General features: G+C 40.0%; 1 protein-coding gene across 4 annotated transcripts in view; it reads left to right on the forward strand.

Annotated features, from left to right (window-relative positions):
- Positions 1-203: 203 nt before the first annotated feature.
- Positions 204-19,962, forward strand: part of LOC107828618 (uncharacterized) — a 227,982-nt gene continuing 208,223 nt past the window's right edge. Inside the window, exons 1-5 of one of the 4 annotated variants that reach the window (XR_012710427.1) lie at positions 204-344; positions 9,753-9,784; positions 14,233-14,461; positions 14,541-15,552; positions 15,645-16,008. The gene's annotated coding sequence lies outside the window, so the exon portion shown is untranslated. Of the gene's footprint in view, positions 345-9,470; positions 9,785-14,232; positions 14,462-14,540; positions 15,553-15,644; positions 16,009-19,962 lie in introns of those variants that run through there. The other 3 variants (XR_012710433.1, XR_012710436.1, XR_012710430.1) reach the window with 3 other exon arrangements.

Genomic DNA, 19,962 nt, shown 5'->3' on the forward strand with positions numbered 1-19,962 from the left:
TATGATGGGATGCCCTTAGAGGCTGATGATGTTATGAAACATGTACCTATGCACGACATGACATTCATACGCATATGCATGATACTATAATTATTTCATAATTTACAAAATTATTCAGACTTACAGGTGGAGTCATTTACTCTAGGTTTCCTCCATGTCTGTTATGTACTTATTTATATGTCTTACATACTCAGTACATTATTCGTACTGACGTCCTTTTTTGCTTGGGGACGCTGCGTTTCATGCCCGCAGGTCCCGATAGACAGGTCGAGAGCCCTCCAAGTAGGCTATCAGCTCAGCGGAAGATGTTGGTGCGCTCCATTTGCTTCGGAGTTGCTTGTCTGGTTAGTAAGATTTAGATGTGTATTGTTTGGTATGGCGGGACTCTGTCCCGACCTTTATGACATTTATGTACACTTAGAGGCTTGTAGACATATGTCGTGTACGTGAAAGATTGTACGGCCTTGTCGGCCAATGTTTTGAGTTTATAAATGATAATGTTGGCCTATTAGGCCCGTATATCACGTGTACATGATGTTGTAATAAGAAAGATACGTCACGTTGGTACTCGGTTGAGTAAGGTATTGGGTGCCCGTTGCGGCCCATCGGTTTGGGTCGTGACAAAATCCGTTGTATTGATTTCTCACATACGTTAGGAGTGATGTTGTTCAACAACCACCTAAATATGTATCCTTTCTCAAGAAACACATAATAAATAGGCACAGTCAATCGATGACCATTCAATCAACAACAATAAACACGTAGTTGAACAAGTAGAGAAATCCAACGGCTCAATTATATAAAAACATAACAAGAATTTATCCTACAAAAGGTTCTATCAAAATTCTAGATAACAAATTAGCTATTCATAATAATATGTAAAACTACAATACTAAAAGTCATAACGAACAATGAAAAAAAATAGGAAGAGGAAGGTATTCCCGCCTTGCTCCTATTGTGTCTCTGCCTCCTTAGGTCGAATCTGTGTCAAAAGTGTGTCCAACCTCCTCAAAATACCATTTTTCCATGTATATATACCAAGTAGGGTCAGGCCCTAACAATTATACCTTCTCCTACGTGAAAAAGGACAATTTTTCAGGCATGGACGCACGCGGTCGCGGTTTGGGCATGGTTCGGGCGCAGTATTTTCACAGTGCACTGCATCAGTCCGCTTCCAGGTCCACGGTCACGGATTCGACCGCGTTTGTTACCATGTTCCATTTGGAATTTGGAAAAACGTGAAACATGAAAGTTGTATCCCTTTGAGTTAGCTTTCCAACTATATATTATATAGCCCAAATGGAGTTCGGAGAAAAAAGTTATGTCCATTTTACTAGACAGTGCGTAATATGCCTACTCGAATCTTCGTTCGTTTTTAACTATCAAATTTGACCCCCGAACACGATCCCGGCTTAATTCCTTGGGCTTTTACTCAGACTTCAAAGCTCTAAATCACTTGAATTCATTCCATAACATCTATATAGCTCGGAATCACTCCTACAAAGCATAAAAGACACAGTTGGTGCAAAACACTAGCGATTAAAGCTCAAATTTAATTAAAGTGCAGTAAATTAGAGTGTAATAAGCGACTAAAATACGCAATTATAGCCTATCATCAGGTTCAAAATATGATAAAATAAAGTTAAGTCCCGAAATACTCAACTATAAACAAGCTGCAGATGTCACATTTGCGACCTGTTGTTTGCAATTGCAATCCTCACAAATTCGGAACCAAAATTGCAAAAGGAAATACTGACCCGCAAATGCGAGTAATGGAATCTTCGCATAAGCGACATGAATTTCACAAATGCGGAACTTCTCCTGCCCAGGTGCTATCGCAAATGCGATGGAATTATTTGCAAATGCGAACCCCCTTGTTCCCATCTCGACATTGCAAAAGCGAGAAGGAACTCAAAAGTACGGAGATCGCAAATGCAAGAACAGAGCACCAGAATCAGCTAAACCTTGCCAAAAACTCTCTGGAACACATCCAAAACTCCCCCGAGCCCTCAGGGCTCTAAATCAAACACTCATGCATGCACATAAACATTAAGCTAACTCCCTCGTGTGATAAAAATAAATAAATAACATCTAGAACTATGAATCGGATATCAAAAAGCATGAATTTTGAAGAAAAAGTTCAAGAACCTCTAGAAATGCAAGCAAGCGTCCAAATCCTATCAAATCAACTCCAAATGACACCAAATTTTATAGACAAGTTCTAAATAGCATAACGGACCTATTTCAAGTCTCAAAATTGAATTCCGAACCCGATAGTCCCAAAGTCAAACCATGGTCAACTTAGGAAAATTTTTAACCTTCAAATTTCTAACTTATGCCAATTATGGCCAAAACCTTCTAGAAGCTTCCAAATGCAAATTCGAGCATACGCCCAATTCCAAAATCACCATTTGGACCTAATGGAACCATCGAAACTCTGATCCGAGATCAAATATGCAAAAGTCAAACTTGGTCAACTCTTCCAACTTAAAGCTTCTAAATTGAGAATCATTCTTTAGAATAAGCTCCGAATCACTCGAAAACCAAAACCAACGATGCACGCAAGTCGTAATACACCATATGAAGCTACTCGAGACCTTAAACCATTGAATTGCATTCAAATGCTAAAATGAATGGTGGATCGTTACATTAACCCTTAACAGGAAGGTGTGGAGGTCGAGAATTAAGGTTGTGAGTTGACAAGTAGTCAAGAGTTTCTCCTTGTCTTACCAGTAGTATTAGTACTAGTCTTGCTTTTTCCTATTCTTAGTTCCTTGTTATTACACTGCGAGTCACTCTCACCTATAGTATTGGCGCCATTCTTGTATTTTTCGTATTCCTAGATCTTTGTTATTACACGCATTGCCATTTGCTTCTGTTGCCTATCGCTTGTTGTTGCTATTATCTATTTATTTCTTCTTTTTTATTGTTCTTGAGTCGAGGGTCCGGAAATAACTTCTCTATCTTCTTAAGGTCTGCGTACACATTACTCTCCTCAGACCCAATTATGAAATCCCATTGATTTATTATTATTATTATTATTATTGTTGTTGTTGTTGTAATCTGAATCGAAATGCAAAAATAAGTATTCATATTGTTGCTTGTATATAAAAATAAGAACTAATTCACGGAGGAATTGAGAGAATCTACTCTAAAATTCAAAGAGAAAAGAAAGGAAAAAAAGAGTAATAGTTAATGCTCTGTTAATAGGTGAACAACTATTTTAGTTATATATAAAAAATGGACCAATTCGGGTAAGATCTGAAAATATGAGCCCATTTTGATTATAAACTTGGGCCAAGTGATATAGAACGCAAAAATTATGAAATCACGCTGGGTGGACCTTTTCAGTACTATCGTTTAAACTTTGAGCCCTGTAAGAAAAATCTTAAGAAAATAGCCTTTGGCTAGAATTTTGGGAAGCATGAGTATTGATGTCATGGGCGGCTTTCCAGCCATGCCCCATGACCCCTTGGGCGTGCCCCGTGGCGTCCTAGCAAGCCTCCTAATGCCTAGGGCCACGGGCGACCCTGTAGTCTTGGCTGCGCCAAGTGACAAGCGCGCATATGCCTCTGTCTCCCCACCGATATCCCTCGTTAGCGCCCAGCCGCAGGCTAATGCCAAAAGTGTCGTGCGCATAAACAACACCGCGCGCGCAGACCGTGATGCCAAAGATAAGGTTGCTGACAACGGACCTGTTTCTACCTTGTGGAAAACTAAGTCCTTTTCATTGTAACTATAGAGTAGTTTTATTTTATGTACTTCCATTACGTTTCTCTAACTTAGTTAGGTCTAGTCTTGTAACTTTGGTTTTTTTTAAGCACTATTAGGTGGGATCAATCAATCAAACTTTCTAGCAAGCAAACAATTTTCTATACTAGTGTCTCTCCCCCTCGACACTGTGTTACTTTTCTGTAATAATTTTCATTAATGCAATCAAGCTTTCTTTCATTCTCATTTCTTATTTCTGTTCTCTCAATTGCTCTTGAAATTGGTTTTTCCGTACGACACTGACAATCTCTTCTAGCGTACAGAGGGAACCTCAGTTGGCAGATAGTAAATGCACTAACATCAGTTGCTTAGCCTTACGTCGCCCTTCCATGGAATCTCAGGAAGGCGCCGCATAATCTTTGGTATTAGAGCCTAGGCCTGACATCGGACGAGGGAACACATTGCCATTACCACCATTTATGACCATGGTGAAACATGGGGACCACATTGCGGCCCTCGAAGAGATGATTGACGTATTACCGCCCATCATGGATATAGTGCCTGAAATAAGAACCAGCCTAGTGCAAAGGTTGGACGACCTGGACCGCAGAATGCTCCAGGCCGAAGTTGACATAGAAAATATTAGTCGCGACTCTGAAGGAGACCGACAAACGATAGCCACAGAGGTAGCCAAATTTTTTGGCAAATTTGAGAGCCCCCAACAGGAGCACGCCGAGGATTTAGCCCACAGGGCATAAGAGGCAGATAGGGTGACTGCCATGCGAGAAACTATAGACAACTTGACAGGCAAGCTCAATGTAGATACCCTACCCAAGGCACTCCAAGCAGCGGAGTGCCTTGGGGACGACCAAGTGAAAGCTTGGGAGGATAGGCCTCAACCGCCTACCAGAGCGGGATACAAAGGGGGCCAGCCTAGAAATGGTGGCCCTAGCAGAAGTGAAGGAGATTGGAGTGCCACCAAATCTAAGGCTCCCTCCTCAGGCAGTAATAGTGTTGCGTCAAACAACACTGATCGGGGGAGAAAACCCCCTTCAGGATGTCGTCATTGCGGCAAACCATATTGGAATAATGAATGTCCACATACACAGATGAATGCCCATCAAGCTTTTGATGATGAGACCGATGACGACACAGACGATGCAGACCAGATCGAACCAGTAGGTGCCTTCAATGCAATTGTTGGCTTTATTTCTGAGGCCTTAGCGGGAACCACTGCTGGTATCCGCCAAAAGGACCCCCGTCAAAGCACCAAGAAAGGGAAAAAGAAGGCGAATGAGAGGACTCCTCGTAAACAAGAGAGGACCTTAATGTTCATCGAGATGAAGGTAAATGGCAAGCCCATTGGGGAGATGATAGACATGGGTGCTAACCACAACTACTTAGCCTCGACTCAGGCGGAGCACCTTGGTCTAGTTGTAGGAAAAGGCAGAGGTCATGTCAAGGCTATCAACTCACCTCCTCAGCTAGTGGGTAGAATAGCCAAAGAGTTATCAGTGAAGCTTGGCTCTTACGAAGGAAAATTCAACCTGCGCGTGGTGATCATAGATGACTTCGAGTTGATAGTTGGGTTGGAATTCCTGAGGCAAACCAAAACCATGCCCGTACAGTATATTGACATGTTACTGATGATGGGAGCAAATGGGGCCAAGCCCTGCATTATCCCATGCATGCCCATGAAGATGGCTGCTGAGAACATCTCGGCCTTGCAGTTGAAGAAAGGGGGTCAAAAGAGATGAACCTACTTTCCTGGCAACCCTCTGCATTGAAGATATAGAACGCTCCTCAAGTCCTATTCTTGCACCCATGAAGGAGCTGCTACTGGAGTTTGAAGACGTCATGCCACAGGATATGCCAAAGCGCTTCCCGCCTAGGCGTACTGTGGACCATGAGATTGAGTTGGTGCCGGGTGCGAAGCGACCCGCCCAGGCGCCTTACAGAATGTCATAACCCGAACTCACTGAGCTTCGGAGATAGTTGATGGAAATGCTAGACACAGGGATCATCGTGCCCTCCAAGTCCCCATACGGGTCCCCTGCGCTATTCCAAAAGAAACATCATGGCAGCCTACGACTCTGTGTGGATTATCGGGCTCTAAACAAAATCACCGTGAAGAACAAGTACCCTATTCTACTAATGGCAAACTAGTTCAATAGATTGGGTGGTGCGACGGTGTTCACCAAGATAGACCTGAAGACAGGTTATTGGCAAGTTTGGATTGTAGAGGGTGATGAACACAAGACGACCTATGTGACAAGATATGGATCGTACAACTTCTTGGTTATGCCGTTTGACTTAACTAATACCCCGGCCATATTTTGCACCTTGATGAACCAAGTCTTCCGAGAGTACATTGATGAATTCATGGTGGTCTACTTGGATGACATTGTGGTAAATAGCCAAACACTAGAAGAACAATCGGAGCACTTGCAGAAGGTCCTAGACCGATAAAGGGAGCACGAACTATATGCGAAGCTATCCAAGTGCTCCTTTGCTCAAAAGCAGATTGACTTCCTCGGCATGTCATCGAGGAAGGGCGGATCAAGATGGATCAATAGAAGATTCAAGCTATCATAGATTTGCTACCGCCTAAGGATATCCACGCCTTGAGGGCGTTAATTGGCCTATGCAACTTCTATCAGCGATTTGTGAAGGACTACTCCCTCATTGCAGTGCCATTGACAGAACTCCTCAAGAAGGTCACACCCTGGGATTGGGGACCTAGGCGAGCGGAGGCCTTCAATGCATTGAAAACGGCTATGTTTAGTAGCCCCATCTTGGCCCTCCCTAATTTGGCCAAGCCATTAGAGGTACAAACGGATGCATCCGGCTATGCCCTCGGCGGAGTCTTGCTACAAGAAGGGCATCATGTAGCATACGAAATCTAGAAGCTGAAGGATGCAGAGCGACACTATGCCGCCCATGAGAAAGAATTATTAGTTGTCGTCCATTGCTTACGCCTTTGGAGGAACTACCTATTGGGGACCCCGTTCGTGGTCAAGACAGACAATACAGATGTTAGCCATTTCATGACCCAGCCAAAGCTGAATGGTCGACAGGCTAGGTGGCAGGAACTCCTAGCTGAATTCCACTTCAACCTGGAGTACCGAAGTGGAAAGATCAATCATCTTACTGATGCACTTAGTCGGAGAGCTGATCTAGCACCTGTGTGCTTACTCGCCCCCTAAGGGGAGCGAAGTAGCCACCATCATCAAAGACCAGATACGTGATCTACTCATCAAGGATCCTGCTGCACAGTATTTGGTTGATCTGGTAGCACATGACTCGCCAGTTCTACATAGAAGATGGTCTCGTGAAAGTAAAAGGGAACTGACTTTATGTTCCTAAAGGAGGAGATCTACGAAGGACTCTTCTCGTAGAATGTCACGATACTCTGTGGGCCGGCCATCCCGGTGAAGAACGCGCCATGGCATTACTTCGCAGTGCATATTATTGGCCTCAAATGGCCGATGACGTCGCTAAGTATATGAAGACTTGTCTAGTATGCCAAAAGGACAAGTCAGACCGCTTGACACAAGCGGGACTCTTGGAACCACTATCTGACCCAAAGAGGCCTTGAGAAAGTGTTTCTATGGATTTTATCATTGGATTACCCAAGATCGGAGATCTCACAACTATCTTGGTTGTGGTGGATCGGTTTTCCAAGTATGCTACCTTTATAGAGCCCCACAATACATCTTAACAGAGGATACAACTCGTCTCTTTTTTTCTCATGTCGTCAAATACTGGGCCTGCCTAAAGACATCATTAGTGATCGCGACTCACCCTTCACTAGCAACTTTTGGACCCAACTCTTTAAGTGCCTTGGGTCAAGACTGAGTCACAACTCAAGTTTTCATCCGCAATTTGATAGCCAGGCGGAGCGATTCAATGGAATGCTGGAGGAATATCACCGTCACTTTGTAACTGGATCACAGAAGAACTGGGTGAAGCTTCTGGATGTTGCTCAACTGTGTTTCAATTCACAAAAGAGCTCTAGTACAAACAAAAGCGCTTTTGAAATTGTTATCGGATACCAACCTCTACTCCTACACACCGTGAATGCACCAAACATGTCAAAATCTCCTCGAGCTGCTAGCTTCTCAAAAGAATGGAAGAAAAATTTGGAGATAGTGCAGAGCTTTTGTCAAAGCCCAAAAGCGGATGAAGAGGCATGCTGATCAAAATCGTCGCTTTGTTGAATACCAAGTAGGTGATAAAGTGATGGTCAAAATTCCAAAGCGATACTTGTTTAAAGGGGTCCATGACCCTCCCTACTACAAAAATACATTGGACCCTTGTCCATTAAAAGGTGTATTGGGAAAGTTGCATACCGGGTGGATACCCTAGCTTGGTGGAAAATCCATCACGCCCTCTACATCACTCTTCTGAAACCTTTTTGGGAAGACATAGAGGATCCTTCACGGAGCCAACTCACAATACCAAGTATTCGAGGCCCTAATTCAACCGGAAAAAGGCATGCTCCACGCCTCAAGGAAAGATCACCAAGAGTTCTTGGTGAAATGGCAGGGCTGTGATGCAGAGGAGAATACTTGGGAGAGGGGAACAAACCTCAAAGCCTACAAGATCCTAATTGAAGATTATCTTGCAAGTAAGGCGCCGAGGACGTCGCCAACTCAGGTGGAGGAGAATGTCATGGGCGGCTTTCCAGCCATGCCCCATGACCCCTTGGGCGCGCCCGTAGCGTCCTAGCAAGCCTCCCAACGCTTAGAGCCACGGACGACCCTGTGGTCTTGGCTGCGCCAAGTGACAAGCGCGTATGTGGCTCTGTCGCCCCACCGATATCCCTTGCCAGCGCCCAGCCGCAGGCAGATGCCAACAACGGCGCGCGCGTAGACAACGGCGCGTGCGCAGACCGTGATGCCAATGACAAGGTTGCTGACAATGAACTTGTTTCTACCTTGTAGAAAACTAAGTCATTTTCCTTGTAAATATAGTGTAGTTTTATTTTATGTATTTCCATTATGTTTCTCTATCTTAGTTAGGTCTAGTCTTGTAACTTTGGTTTAGGGGGATCAAGCAAACAAACTTTCTAGCAAGCAAATAATTTTCTGTACTGATGTCTCTCCCCCTCGACACCGTGTTGCTTTTCTGTAATAGCTTTCATTAATGCAATCAAGCTTTCTTTCATTCTCAATTCTCATTTCTGTTCTCTCAATTGCTCTTGACATTAGTTTTCCCTTATGGCACTGACAATCTCGTCTAGCGTACGGAAGGGACCTCAATTGGTGGATAGTAACTGTACTGACATCAATTGCTTAGCCTTACGTCTTCCAAGGAATCTTAGGAGCGTTCCCCGGGAAAAGCTGCTCTGATGGAGTCTTTTTTCTTTTTTCACTCACTGATGGGGCATTGAACTTGGATATTAATGCACTATCCACTCTGTTTATTTCAAAAAATTTTGTAGTTGATGACGTTAACTTATACAATTTGTTGTTCTATTTAAGAGTTTGGTGACTCAAATTATTTAAGAGTTTGATAACTTAAATTATTATTTATTAATATATTGTTACATATTAATCTAGAGTGTGAAACATTTAGATTTTTTTTTGAATTATATGGAAATGTTAATATATTATGCTACATATTTCGTGTTTCAGTCCATTTATTAAATACTATTTTTATTTTTTAAAAATATTAGCATAAAGTCCATAGGCTTACGCTCAACTTATCATAGGTAAAATGACTCGTGCGCCACCTCCTCTAGAAAATCAAGTGATATTAACCAATTAAAATAATTACATCATTACATTAGCACTAAATTTTAATTCTCTGTTACAATTACCAAATACTTATTGTGATTATTGAATGAATTTATCACAAAAAGTTTATTAAATCAGCTAAAATTTTAAACCAAACAGACCATTTCGTGGCTAAGCGTTAGTCACAAATTTTCTTCCCCTTTTTAGTTTTTATTAGAAATTAAAAGTAAATGCATGCATCCCTAGTTTCCCTTTTAGAACCAAAGAATAATCTTTTTCGACTTCTTCTTCCATTTGCAGATTGAGTTGGGATCAAATTGTTCTCGTATATGGTAAGCTCTAAATTCTACACATCAAATCTATAGCTTCTCCATTTTGATTTTCTTCCTAGGTTTTTGTTTTTTCTTTTATTGATGCTGGAAATGTTTGTGACTATAAAGAAGTTGAAGCATCCCCTTTTTTTCCCCTCTTCTTTTCTTGGTGATTGTGCTGAAGGGTTTTAATAGAATTCAAAGGTTTTCTTCTGGGTAATGGTTAATTTCTTTTAGTTGTCTTATTTTGGGTTTTATGTTTTGAAAGAGGAAGAATAAGCCGTGTTTTTTTATTTTTAGTAAGAATCTTGTGAAAGAATTTAGCTTAATGATATAAATGGAGGGACTAGCTCCAAAACTTGTTAATCTAAGCAATGACAACCGTTAAATATTTTCTAAATTATGTTATGGAAAGATAGCTTCCAGGGGCTTTGCCCCGGGGTTTTGGTCTAGTGGTAAGAGCGCTACGTCGTGTGGATTAGGTGCACCTCATGTGTTAACCCTATCGCAGACAAGAACTTGGTATTTAAGTGGAGAGGAATAGAGCAGTGTGCCCATAATCTGCTGAGTTTCGAGCTGTGTACCACGGTCCTCAGAGATTTCTGGGTTGTCAAAAAGAAAAAGAAAAAGAAGCTTCAGGGAGATTCCAAGTGGTGATACAAAACCACCTGGGTTTCCTGGACTTGACTATGAGTATTGGGTATGTTTATGCATTCGATGTGGATACATTTGCCTTTTTAAGTGTGTTTAGATGGCTTCATTATCCATGTAATGCCTATTTGGCATGGGTCTGTCAAAACAATCGAAGATCATGTGTGCAATATGTTTAGAAATTTATAGTTACATGAGACATGCTACCTACTTTGCTTTCGACAGCCTTTAGGATCTTGTAAAATTGTGCCTTTTTCCGTCATGGTTGATAGTCTGTTGATGGCGGAGCTGATAGTCTGTTGATGGATGAGTAGTGTTGCTATAATGTTTTTTTGATACCTTGTTACTGTCTGATCCTCGCTAATACCACAATAAGACGGACATTCATTTTCAGAATTACCACAATAAGATGGGCAGTCTGCAGAACGGGTGATCAACAGCTTTTATTGCATATCTGTATTAACTTCACGTAATCTGCTGCATATAGATTCTTAGTTATGGAAAGACCTCGGTACCTTATAGTAGAAAAGCAATGAGGACATTGTTAAAATGGCCAAATTGTCACTCTTTGACTCCTAATTTTAATATGATGAGCCAGAAGCGTATCTATTGGCAATTTCCAGCCCAAGAACCAATAAATCTTGAAAAATCAACTTTATCTTTTTATAAATAGAGAAGTCCACTTTCTCTTTCATAATATAAGAAAATGTTCTGAGGCAAATAGTATAAGACGTATATCATACACATAGGTAAATAACATGGTAAATGTCTCCTTTTTAGGTGTTTGCGCTGTGGGGCATCAGGGTATTTAGATCTTGTATCACATAGGAATTATCCTGAAGCAAGTCTCTGTTTCACCTTTTGAATCATCAGCTATGAATGCTTGGATTCATTTTTAATAACGTCTAGCTTCTTGTCCTAGGATGTTAACTACATTGAACTAGTTTAGATTGTGAAAATTAACTCTACAAGCATATAATGCTTCTCTCTAGGTGAAAGAGAAGCATAATATGCTTGCAGGGAAGCTAAAGAGAAGAGCAGCAGCCTTCGAGGTCAAAGATGAGACAAAACCACCTTGTGATCAATCAGAAGATATAATCCTCGAGACTCCAAGGACTTGTGTAATCTAGTTGTTAGTATTCTCTGAAGGCTGAGGCAAGCTATCACCCCAGCAAGCTGAATTTATACGCTAAACTCGAACCATTGTAGACCTTGAATACCTTTGATCAGCTATAGGTGGATGATAGAGGCCCTTTTATTATAGTACCCAAGAGCAAGTTAGGGACTAGGCACTTCTGGTTCTAAAAACTGAGATTTTAATGTTAAATATCGTTTACATGGTCTAACGCTGTAGAAAGCAAGTCTATGGAGGAAATAGGATGAAGAAAGAAGAGGTGTTGAGTTCTTTCTAGATGTCATTGCCCGGACATAGGATACAAATTCTTGGGAAAACTGAGATTTTCAAGGGTGAAAAGCTGCTCAGCGCTTCTAGCTTCACTTCTACTTTAAAATGCATGGTCTCCTTTTTTCATATATATATATATATATGGCTAAAATCTGAGTTTGTTATGGTTTTAACATGAGATTGTTGGTAAATTGTTTTAAACTGCCTAAAAGAGGCATAAAGAGCGAATCTAATGGCAGAGATGGGAAGAAGAAAAAGGAAGATGATTTAATCTCTTTCCTAATGTAATTGGGAATATATAGGGAGAGAAGTCCTCACCAATTTCTTAACTATACTCCTGCTAAGTAGTCACATAAAACTGGAAAAGTACAATTGCCATATACTGAGAATAATTACTTTGCAGATAAATTGATTCTATCTTCCTAGGTTTTACTTTTCGCTTATCAAGGTCTTACTAACGAAAAAAAAAGGAAGAGCGAGTCTAATGGTAGAGATGGGAAGAAGAAAAAAGCGGAAGATTTAGGGTGTGTTTGGTACGAAGGAAAATGTTTTCATGGAAAAAAAATGGTTATGTCACTTATTTTCCTTTGGTTGGTGAGTGAAAATTTTTTCCCGGAAAATATTTTCTAGTGTTTGGTTAGAGAGTAAAATATTTTTTTATGCTAGTCTCCTCACCCCCTTCCCCCAAGTCCCTATGTTTCTTGTGTCCCCCCCCCTCCCCCCCCCACCCCCCCACCCCCCAAAAAAAAAACCAATACTAGATGTTTTCATGACTCTATTTTCTTCAAGAATTTAATTGTTACGAAGGAAAATGTTTTCCATAGAAAATTTTTTCCTAGAAAATTTTTTCATGAAAAATGAATGGTTATATCACTTATTTTCCTTTGTTTGGTTGGTGAGTGAAAACTTTTTTTCGGAAAATATTTTCTAGTGTTTGGTTAGAGAGTAAAATATTTTTTAGGAAAATAATTTTTTATGCTAGTCTCCTCACCCCTTCCCCCTTCCCCCAAGTCCCTATATTTCCTGTGTTCTCCCTCCCCCCTACCCCCCACACCCAATACCCGATATTTTCATGACTCTATTTTCTTCAAGAATTTAATTGTTTTTCTAAAAATTCACACAACCCCAAAGGAACTAATGTGTTTTTATTTTTTTACGCAAAAACAACATTGAAATTTGTACTTCATAACTAAACAAAATACTTTTTTTTTTGGTTGAAAAAGAAAGTACTATTTCTCCAACGTGAAAATAAAGTACTCATTTTGTTGAAATGAAAGAAAATACTTTTTCTACATAATGAAAAGAAAATACTCTTTTTGTTGCAATAAAAGGAAATACTTTTTGCTACGTCATTTTGTTGAAATGAAAGAAAATATTTTTTCTATATTATGAAAATATAGTACTTTTTTTGTTAAAATGATTTTTTTTTGTTATATCGTGAAAAGAAAATACTCATTTATTGAAATGAAAAAAAAATACTATATCTATAACATGAAAATAAAGTACCATTAACAATATTTCTATTCATGGGGGGGGGGTGGGCAAAGGTGGGTTGGGTTGAGTTGGTAGGGGTTGATGGGGAATGGGGAAGGTTGACAAAGAGTTTTGGAAAATGTTCACCTCTCTTGAGCTGGTGGGGATGGCAAAGAGTTATAGGGAAAACAATTTCCTCCAATTGGAGGAAAATGAGTTGATGAGGAAAATGTTTTCCAAAATATTCCAAACATTGGAAAATTGGAAAACATTTTTCGGAAAATGTTTTCCGTCATACCAAACACACCCTTAAGCTCTTTCCAGATGTAATTGGCCAAATATAGAGCCCGTTTGGTTGGGCTTATTGTAAGTGACTTTTAAGCCAAAAGCTATAAGTTTGGAATTCTAGCTTTTGGCTTATTTTTGTCATTTTAGCTTAAAAACAAGTGCTTAAAAGCTCTTTTTTATTTTATCCAAACACTACAAAGTGGCTTAAAAACTATTTTGGCTTAAAAACACTTAAAATAAGCCAATCCAAACGGGCTCATAGTGAGAACAGTTCTCTCCCAATATTTTAACTATACTCCTACTAAATAGTCACATACAACTGAAAAAAGATAGACCTGACATACTCAAATTAGTTACTGTGCGGATAAAATGATTCTATCTCTCTGAGTTTTACTTTCTACTTTTCAAGGTCTGACAATGATATATCCAACTGAAATCTATTTTCAGTAGTTCTTCAGAAATGTCCTTAAACTCTATTCTATAGTATGAATATGGAAAAGATCAGTTCAACCAATTACCGGTTTTTATATCTCAAAGGGGGATAAGAGTGGGCGAAGACAAATAATTTTAACGAAGTTAGTTATAAAGGAAAAAGATTAACATTCTATTATGTATTTGAGTCCTTTGTTTATTCTTCTGTTTCCTTGGGCAGGTTACAGTCCATTTAGGCATAGATGTGAATTTAGCATCCTTTTATCTGTCGGGGAAACATAACCACAGGAAGAATTTGATGTTTTCCAGTGATAAAGAAAAAGCTAGTGGAAAAAAAGTTTACTTGGTAGATTCCAAGTAAGTTTGGACAATATTTGGTTGAAGTTGAAAAAAAAAAAGAGTATTTGAAGTTGAAGTTGAAAAAGAGTATGTGGAAGTTGCAAATCACGGTAGTGTTTTTTGTTCTTTTGTGTTTTTTTTTTAATCAAGTTTGCATTGTAATTGATTGTATAATCTCTTTTCTTTCAGTCCATAGCAGAATTCCGAAAGAGTGGCAACTTGCTTTCTTATGTACAATTGAAACTAGTATAAGATCACTCGCCCTGAAGATGCAATGGGAGCCTCCAGTGGACCAAGGTTATCCGGGATGCAGAAGCAAGTGCTTGCTCTTTATAGGGGATTCCTAAGAGCCGCACGCTCCAAGCCTGTTGAGGAGAGAAGGCAAATTGAGTCAATTGTATCAGCTGAGTTCCACAAAAATTCTAAGCAAGTTGACCGTAAGAACTTTATTTTTATTGAATACTTACTTCGTCGTGGTAAGAAACAACTTGATCAGCTTAAAAGCCCTGATACTGTTGGATTGTCATCCTTGAGTGTTGATTCTTCACGAACTAGGAACTCATCCTCCTAGATTTTTCTTACAAAATTCACTCGTGTTCAACTTTATTGGTGTTGGTTGATTGTATCATCTCTTTTGCTGGGATTAGCATTGGGCATTTGAAGGCCAAATTTTATTTACAAACACATATACTGGGATTCAGAAACATATGTACGGTGTTAAGAGTTTGTAATGTACCATTATCTAGAGTGAGAATCATAGTTGCTGTAAGAGCAATATAACGACTGGCAAATGATCCTTTTTAGGGAAAAGAGACAGGCAGATGGTTTTGAAACAAAGAAAATTCATTTTTGACTCGTATAAATGATGAAATTTTGTTTTGGTTCTCTTCAATAAGGAGCTTGATTATTCCAATAGTAAGAGAAGAGTTGGGAGCTTTTACAACATTAGTAAATTCATTTGCTGGCTGTTCCTGAAGTTTACATAAACACTTGCATACAATTATCACGGTATTTCAATATTTTGATGGCATTTACGTTTTCTTCAGCAGAAATGCAAGCCAAGCTTGATAGAAACAGACAGTTCAAAAGTTTGGAAAAATCTTAAAGAGTATTAACTATGCTTGAATAGTAGTGGTTGTAGTAGCTGTTAATTCCATGATGTGCATATGCGCGTCTAACTCTGAGATATTAATCATTCTAGGTACAGTAGTTGCTACTTGCTAATTTGTAATTTGAACATCATAATAGTGATTTCTTAGTAGTATGAATTCAACCTCTTATCTCATGACTCAGGTATCTGCTCTCACTATGAAACCTGTCGGTGTTGTGATTCCGATCCGATTATCTAGGGAAGTAGCCGGATTGTGTGTACATCACGAAGGTCTAATACCACCACTGTTAACTAGGGATGTTAACATAATGACTAGGCTACTAGCTTGTGGGTAGCGTTCAGCGTCATCGCCACTCTCTATGGGCAGGTGTACCAATTAGAGCTTTTTTCAATCTCTGCCATATAGCTGTTACTACATACCATATCAAAACTAGTTTCTCTTTATAGGCTTTGCTAGTATTATTCCTTGTAAATAATTGGAGAAATTTGCCAAGGTCTGTAGATGTGCAGTAGTCAACATGCAGACAAGCTTAACTAATGACTGTAAATGCAGTAATATATATAAATGCAGTAATATCTGTTCTGTGTACACTTAGCATGTTCTGTGCCGCTCAGGCGTGTGTACTTCCCACGAGATCCTTTGTGGTTAGTGAGTCATGAGGGAGGATCCTGTTCTCACGCAATAGAGCCATGTACAGACCAGTAACACGATTGATAACTAAACTAGAACATGCTGAATAACTAATTTGGAATGATGTTTTCAAACGTGCTCAATAACTTATCTGAAGCCATGTTCTCAATAAATGAAACAACATATGCGATATGCATGAATATCTGAACTGGGCACGTATCACAACATACATAAATTTCTTAGCACTGTACTAGCATACACAATATGCACAGAAAACCAAACTAAGCATGAATCAAATCAAAATCACAGTACTGATCTTGTTATCCCAGTATAACATTCTAGCTCCTATGTATATTCTCATCTCTTCATATATGCATAGTCACCCTCATATACATAACATATATACAACAACAACAACCCAGCAAAATTCCATTAATGGGGTCTGGGGAGGGTAGTGTGTACGCAGACCTTACCCCTACCCCGAAGGGGTAGAGAGGCTGTTTCCAAAAGACCTTCGGCTCAAGAAAGCAAAAAGGCAAAAAGGAGACAATATTAGTATCAACAAAGAAATCATATGAAAACAGGAACAACATAAACTTTAGAAGAAAGATGCAAAGCAAAAGCGATAGCTACTAAATAGTTCCTGCGCTGAAAAGTGAAATAGTAAGACACAACATTGTCACTGACTATCCTAGACAAAGACCCTACCAGACTGGTACCTAACCTACAACTCTAATACTCAATCTCCACATCTCCTTATCCAGTATCATGCCCTCGGAAATCTGAAGCCTCGTCATATCCTGCCTGATCACCTCTCTCCAATACTTCTTAGATCGCCCTCTACCTTTTCTAGTGTCCTCCACAACTAACTGCTCACATCTTCTAACTGGCGCATCTGGGCTTCTCCTCTGAACATGCCCGAACCATCTGAGTCTCGCTTCCCGCATCTTGTCATCAATGGGAGCCACACGCACCTTCTCCCGAATATCATCATTCCTAATCTTATCCATTCTAGTGTGCCCGCACATCCACCTCAGCATCCTCATTTCCGCTACTTTCATCTTCTGGATATGTGAGTTCCTTACAGGTCAACACTCAGCCCCATACATCATGACCGATCTAACAACCACTTTATAGAACTTACCTTTGAGTAACGGTGACACTCTCTTATCATACAAAACTTCAGGTGCTAACCTCCACTTCATCCATCCTTCACCAATACGATGTGTAACATCCTTATCGATCTCCCCTCCTCCCTGGATAACCGATCCAAGGTACTTGAAGCTGCCTCTACTTGGGATGGCCTGTGATTCAAGCCTCACATCCACGTCCACTTCCCCCGGCTCAGAGCTAAACTTACATTCCAGGTATTCCGTCTTCGTCCTGCTCAGCTTGAAACCTTTAAACTCAAGAGCCTGTCTCCAAACCTCCACCCTATCGTTAACACCGGCTCGCGACTCATCAATTAGAACTATGTCATCGCCAAATAGCATGCACCATGGCACCTCCTTTTGAATATGGTGTGTTAACGCGTCCAGCACCAGGGCGAACAAAAACGGACCGAGGGCAAAACCTTGGTATAATCCCATTTCCACCGGAAAATGGTCAGAATCGCCTCCTACTGTCCTAACTCGAGCCTTTGCCCCAGCATACATGTCCTTAATCACCATAATGTAAGGGACCGACAGACCTTTGCCTCCAAGCATCTCCAGAGAACTTCTCTATGAACCTTGTCATACGCTTTCTCTAGGTCAATAAATACCATGTGCAGATCCTTCTTTCTCTCTCTGTACAGTTCCACCAACCGCCTAACAAAGTGTATAGCTTCCGTGGTTGAACGACCCGGCATGAACCCGAACTGGTTATCGGATACAGACACTATTATCCTCACCCTCGCTTCAACCACCTTCTCCACCACTTTCATGGTATGACTCAATAACTTGATACCCCTATAATTGTTACAACTCTGGATACATAACATATATCTAAAAGCTAATTAGCATGCTTATTTTATTGAAAAACCCCTTAAAGAGGTCAAGTCTCCACTTACCTCGGTCCAAGACTAATTTCATTGCTACAGAATTGATTTAGCGAGTTAAATCTCCTTCAAATGACATCGATATATAACAATTACCAAAATATACTACTTACAGTTAAATCTTATAACAAAGTGATATCAACATTATTACAAGGTCAGAATGATAATAATTTGGTAGTTGTAAATAGTTTTCACAAGTTTGGACAATAATTGGCTTGATTTGTTCGTTTAAAACCCAATCGTCACAAGCGAATTAACAGAATAGTTAGGACTTAATGTATAGAAATTATGTGGAAGGCAGTTTTGGTTCGTGCAATGAGCTCGTCTGGATTGAAGTGATGACTGCTTAATTGTGTAAAAATCTCGGTGCATTGTATGTGATTAAAATTGTGATGTAGATAAATAGGCAAATGCCAGATGTGTACATAGTATGAACTGATTTTATGAGTATTAATTTCGGCACTTTAAAAGAGGATATACAAAGTTGAGTTTGCACTGGGTGATGGTTATTTCGTAAAACCAATGTTATTCATATTAACCAAAGTTCCTCCCAACTTTACACGTAAACCATTTTGCAACTTTTAAACACATACAATTGGTCTCATATATAGGAAAAGAACAAACAACTTATGAATATGGTAAGCAAGCTTTAGGCACATAATTAAATCACGGGTACGATTTCCGTGGTGTGGTTGTTATATTTAATTTCAAATTAGTTTTGAATATGCATATCCATAGTTCACTTAGTTGGAGGCTTTTTCCTTTAATAAAATTGAGGTGTGCCATGCCAAATGAAATCTCAAAATGAATGGCCTTCATTTAATTAATTTTAATCCTTAGAAATTGAGGCGTGCCATTTTAGTCGAATTTTCCATGGCCCTCGCAAACTTGAAAATGCGTAGTTGCTTTAGGCGCGCTATTTTTAAAAAATTACCTTCCTAAACTTGGGTGTGCATTTCATGTGGCCCAAATCTAAATCTTAACAACATTAAATAAAATGTCTCGGATTGTGGGTGCATTTCATGTGGCGTGGTCCAAAGACGTATTTTAGATGACGTTGAAATCATCCTTAAAATAATTAAAAGTGGTTTTAAAGTTAAAATGTACATAGTTTTAAAAGTGTTTTAAAATCAGATAAATAGGCCAAATATAATAGTTGAGTGACCGTTCTAGAACCACGGAACTCGGGAATGCCTAACACCTTCTCCCGGGTTAACAGAATTCCTTACCCAGATTTCTGGTTCGCGGACTATAATACAAAGTCAAATTTTCCCTCGATTTGGGATTTGAACCAGTGATTTGGGACACCATAAATTATCCCAAGTAGCGACTCTGATTCTTAGATAAATAATCCCGTTTCGATTATCACTTTAAGTTGGAAAAAAACTCTCTTATACATTTTCCACGGTAAGTAAAAAGGAGGTGTGACACTAGTCACTCCCATCATAACTTGGTAGTCTTTTCCATTATAGGGTTCCACTCCCTACTTGACCCCCGGCATAACCCGTGGATCTCCCCGGCATAACCCGATGACCTTTTTCTTTTCCGGCATAACCCAATGATCTTTCCCGGCATAACTCGTGAACCTCCCCGGCATAACCCGATGACCTTCCCCGCCATAATTCGTGAACCTCCCCGGCATAACCCGAAGACCTTTTTCTTTTCCGGCATAACCCGATGACCTTTCCGGGCATAACCCGTGGACCTCCCCAGCATACCCCGATGACCTTTTTCTTTTCCGGCATAACCCGATGATCTTTTCCGGCATAACCCGATGACCTTCCCCGGCATAACTTGTGGACCTCCCTACATAACCCGAGGACCATTTTCT

Source organism: Nicotiana tabacum, chromosome 6, assembly GCF_000715075.1.
Source record: "Nicotiana tabacum cultivar K326 chromosome 6, ASM71507v2, whole genome shotgun sequence".
NCBI lineage: Eukaryota > Viridiplantae > Streptophyta > Magnoliopsida > Solanales > Solanaceae > Nicotiana > Nicotiana tabacum.